Genomic DNA, 5522 nt, shown 5'->3' on the forward strand with positions numbered 1-5522 from the left:
CTACTAAGAAAAAATAAAACCTAGCTAAGAAAGGGAGAACGTCATCTACACAGGTACATCACAGATGGTCTAGCTGTCAGAACCTCCTCCACCCTTTCCAGCAGCGACCAACCGGATCAATATTGAAGGAGGGGGCATTCCTAAACGGTGAACCACATCTTGGCTTGAAGGTTAAATAGCACTTGCCCGAAGCGGCTTGGCCTTTCCAGCGGAACCTGAACTTACCGAAAGGCAACCTCAGGACCTTAAAAGATGGAATGAAAAGAGGACCTGGACTTGTTAGGGGCCACACAGCTCGTGACTCCTGACAGGAAGGAACTCAGGTCTCCTAACTCGCGATAATGCCTGTTTTGTCCCCCTAACCTCTGTTTGCGAGGCCCGTGATTCCAAGGAGGACACAGCTCTGGACTTACCTCAGGTTTGAGTCTGAGACTTGCCTTCAGGAGGAAGAGAAGTAGGCGGGGAATCACACACAAGCGAAGACTCTAGCAGAATTCAAGGAAATCTGGGGAAAGGAGGCGATTTAACCAGACGACAGCTATGCCTCTCAACTAGATAGGCCGGAGCCTGGCTTCTCCGCTTCTCTCAGCGGACTGTCGAAGTTACAGCCTCAGAGCAAGATCAACAGCCATAGGCCTTGACCATTCAAACCTTCCGCCCTCCCAATAACCTATCCCGCTCTCCTCTAAGCTGCGCCAGCCAATCTCCGCGCACCCGCCTAGACCACCCCCCGCCCCCCCCACTCCTCGGCCAATCGTTTGCCTCGTACATCACCCGGGGGCGTGAACTGTTCCGGAAGGAGAGAGATTTGCCCCGCCCCGCAGCCCAGCGGGCTGCCGATTGGCCCACCAGGTTTCTGCAAGGCCCAAGTTAAGCCCCGCCCCACAGGGAGTTTGGCGCCTCATTGGCTCTCCCTCTGGCCTATCACCACACCCTTTCTGAGCTCTCCTTTCCTTCAGCCCCTCCAACCCCGGGACATTTAAATTGCACCTTTCTAGCGACGACCACTCCCTAGGATAATACCTGGAGAAATTAATTTAGGTGGGAGGGTGCTTTAAACGTTTTTTGTTTTTGTTTTTTTCCCTTGCTTCTTTCTCGTATCGTTACGTGGACCTTTCCCTCTTAGTTTTGCTAGCCTTCCCCTGTAGATGGAACATTTGCCGCCCGTGTGGCAGATGTTGCGGCGAGACAGGTGCGTGTATTTATGATGAGTAGCACTGGCCCCTTCCAAGAGCTTTCCTGGGTCGGTGTTCCTTTTAAGCGCGCAGCATCTGAGACGCTAGGTTATATGCGGTAAAGGAAATTCCTTTTCAAGGAAAGTAGGAGAGTTGAATCATCTCTTGGCGTAATCCTTATCACAGTCCAAAGGATCCCAAACTTTGTTTGTTTATGGAAATTTGAACATTGACTAGGTGATACTAAGAATTTATTCTTAATGTTGGGGATTTGCTTTTAAATAATCCTGTGGGAGTGGTGGTGAGTATAGGTGAAACAAGATTGGCCGTGAGTATTGGGTGATGGGTAGCTAGGGGGTACATGATATCAGTGCTCTCAAAGTTTTATCTGCATACTAATCACCTGCGGATCTTGTTAAAATACATATTCTGATTCAGTAGATCTGGGTAAGAACCCAAGATTCTGAACGTCTAACAAGCTCCCAGCTGATGCTAATGCAGCTGATACTGGGACCATACTTTGAGTTGCAGGGGATTATGCTATTCGCTTTATATATTTGAAATTTTCCATTAAAATGTTTAAAATAACCTTGGAAGCTCTTTAAAATACATGTTCCCAAAGTGATAATTCAGTAGGTCTAGAGTAGGGCCCAGGAATTATCAAGGCCCCCAGGTGCTACCCAGGCAGATGGCTTGCAGACCACACTTTGAGAAACGAATTAGAAATGCAGCCTTTATCTTTGAGAGACAGTAAGTGAGAAATACAACCTTTATCTGGTGTCAGGATCTTGGTAGTGGTAGTGGCTGAGAGTAGCTGGGTTTTATCCTAATAACCTTTTCATCTGTAGAATCTGCTTCCCCAGAAAGGAGGTGCCTGAAGAGTCTTTATCCTCTAGGATAGAGATGGTGAGTGTGGGAGTCAGTACAGAGCCCTGCCATGCCAGGTGAGTTTGACAATCAGGCTGGGGATTAAGGGAATGTGGGAAGAGTTGGTTTCCGCTTTGATGAACATCATCACACTTCATGGGACCACTGTCTACTTCCTCACAGGTGGGAGGTAGAGACAGATGCAATTGTCCTACAGCGGCGGCAAAAGCAGATAGATTATGGCAAGCGCACACCTGGTTACCAGTGCTTTCTGCAGCAGGTCCCCAAGTGAGTGCAATAGTGGGTAGTCACAACAAGAGTGTCAACCACGTGGCTTTTGTTCACTGTCAGATGATGGAAAGATACTAGAATCTGAATGCTCCCACAAAGTTGTAGCATTACTAAAATAAATTATCCTGCAGTCTAGCCCCCCAGATAAGTTTCCAAGTGTTTTTCCAAATGGAACAAGTTATACATGGGCCATAAGACTTTTTAAAGCTCTATCCATGTTTGCTAATGAAATTTTTTTTTCTTCCATCCATTTTCACCCATGCCTCCATCTGACTTGGCTAATTACAACATACTTGCCTAATTACATGTAAGCTTACATGCATACATACAAATTAATGTATGAAAAGGTAGAATGTATTTTAAAGAGATGTCAAATATTTTCTTTTATATCTACCTTGACTTCTGAGGGAGTTGGAATATCTAATTTACCCTTCCCAGAAGAAAGAATATTAGGGAATTGGGAAGTTTGATGTTTAATCTAATTTAAAGATTTTCTTTGGATTGCGGGCATTGATCTTACCTCATTATCAGAGAATCCCTAATGAGTCTCCTAATTCATCATGATAAGCAGTGAGCTGTGCCCCTTCACCTTGACCTCGGTCTGACATGTATGTTGTTGCCAGGGCACAGCGACAGCAAGGACTTCACCCTCAAACACCAAACAAGAACAGGAGGTACAGCCGTCGCTCCTGGGATGCCCAGATCAGGCAGTGGAGAAGAGCCCTACATTCCTGGGATCCCCCCAGCCAGCCTCTGCAGGCTGAGGGGTGTGTGCACTACTATTCCTTGTTCCTTCCCTGAGTGGTGGCCTAAGCCCTACCTCTCCCCACTTTGCAGAGGTTTAGCTTTCACTGGCTGAAAGGGAGAGTCTGAATGAGCTGCACGTTCCTCTGACTCTGCTGCCTTCCTAGGTGGGGAATGGACAATCTCTTAGAGCCAATGGATTCCACCCCTTTGGATGACTGGCTCCAGACCCTGGAACCCTCAGAGAATCTGGATGGAGAACAGAAGGGAGCCCAGGTAGTATCCTCTGCTAAAACCCACTGGAGCAGGGTCAGAGATGGGATCTGGCCCAGGAGGTCACTATTATGATGGGGTTCAAGGTAGTAGCCCAAGAACAAAAGAAGGAAAATGGGACAGAAGGAAAAAATTGCAGGACGTGAGTAAAAAACCTTGAACCAAAAGTGGCATAAGGAAATCTAGTTATAGTTAGTAATGCGGGACAGGTTGGGCTGCACTGGGGGCGCTGTTCTATATGTGATGAAATGGGTGTCATCTTCCTTTGAAAGGAGACATGAAACCTGAGTTGCAGGGTTTGGTTGTTTTAAGTGTCTCAGTTTCTTTCAGTGTTTTCCAAATGCGCCAATGCTAACTTAACTTCTTATTCTCAATCACTTAACTTTAGTAAGCATGGTATTTTGTTATTAAATAAAAAGGGGGATCACCAAGTGGTGAAGACCAAGGGCTTTAGAGCCTCAGACTGCTTTTTTTTAAACTTCTTATTTTATATTGGAGTATAGTTGGTTAACAATGTTGTGAGTCAGATTGCTTTTTAATACTGGTTTTGTCCACCACACGGGCAGTCACTTAACCTCTCCTGCTGTTTAATCCATCAAATAAGGAGATTTTGTCTCATTTGATGATTGTAAACAAAAATGAGAATACATATTTAAAGTATGCAGCACGGTGCCTGGCACATAAATGCTCCATAGCAGCAATTATTGGAAACCATGTCTCCTACACTTCATGGCCCCGTCCCTTCTTTTGCCAAGGGGAAATGTGCAGGGCAAACAAATGTGCAGTGTATCTCCCATCCCCCGCCATTTTCTTGATACTACCTCACTTTCCCTCTACTCTTCTTTTCCAGTTTGCAGGTTTGGTGGCTCCTGCCTCCTCCCTTCCCTGGCTCTGTGAGGAAGATCCCCACCACTGGCTCTACCTTCTAGCTGATCACAGTTACTTAACTGTCCCAGACTTGAGTGGGACACAAAATATTTAGGGAAAACATGTCTTTCAGGGGACTCGTTGCTGAATGTAATAGTGAAGGTTACTTGCACCACTTCTACTTAACAATCGATTAAAAAAGATCTAAAACTCTGTCCTACAAAGAGATAACACGAAGGCATTGTTTAAAACCTCTCCTTTTCCCATATTTTACCCTCTCTCTAAACCTTCTTTGCTGGCTGAGACTCAAATTTACATAAGAGCCAGAAACCACCTAGCTGTTCCACAACCTCTTCACCTGCTAACTGCTACATTCAGTCTCTTCAAAAAGGACTTAAACTTTGGCTGAGGTGGGAGGTGGTGGTAGTGGTGGAGATTTAATAAAAGGTGGTTTCCTCTTCCTGAAGAGGAAGTATAGCGCCATCAACATCTTTTCCCCAGCTGCTTGTTTCTTCCCTCCCTTTTTGTCTTAAGGAAAGTGGTCCAGCTGTAACCACCGAACTCCCCCCTCCCCCACGCAAGCAACTGAACCGCCTATGATGTCATAATCACAATCCCATTACCTCATCCTGCTGGGGTGGGGGGGCGTAGAGGGAGGAGAAGGAGTGAACCGCCCTGGGCCCTCCTCTGATTTACGGTGTTTTGGGTGACGGCTAATTACAGAACCAAGTGGGAACGGCCCCGCAACCGTTGTAAATCCTGGGTTTATAACGTTCGAGCCCATCCGGCAGCTGGAAGAGGGGCTCCCGGGACTCAGAGCAGGCCCTAATCGGCGCTTGGACTACACTTCCCAGAAACCTTCACGCCGCGGACGGGTCCTCTGCTGGGGGAAGGGGGATTCCTTCAGAGTGGCGGCCTTAGAGGGTAGGAGAGCAGGTGAGAGAAACCCTGGCTAATTCTGTTACGCGCCGGAACCGAGTTGGGGGCTGTACAGGGGCCGATGTAGTAACAGAGGGCAGGGGCGATGGCTTTGTTTACCTTCGACCGACACGGCCTCCCCCGGGGATTTTGAGATTTGCCTCCAACTGGGCCAGTCCACCTTCTGCAATATTTTGCAGGGGGTGACTCGCTAGGGAGGAAACCACCCTCATCGCTAAATCAAAGAGCCGGGCGTCTTCCCGACTGCGCTCTCCAAGAAAGACTTTGCGAGAGAAACGACGCGGGTCTCGAGCCTCCGCGGACGGTTCAGGGGCGTTCTGCGAACCGGAGCGATCTCTCCACTCTCCTCAGGGGCCCGTTGGTTCG

Source organism: Eubalaena glacialis, chromosome 4 (assembly GCF_028564815.1).
Source record: "Eubalaena glacialis isolate mEubGla1 chromosome 4, mEubGla1.1.hap2.+ XY, whole genome shotgun sequence".
Classification (NCBI taxonomy): Eukaryota; Metazoa; Chordata; class Mammalia; order Artiodactyla; family Balaenidae; genus Eubalaena; species Eubalaena glacialis.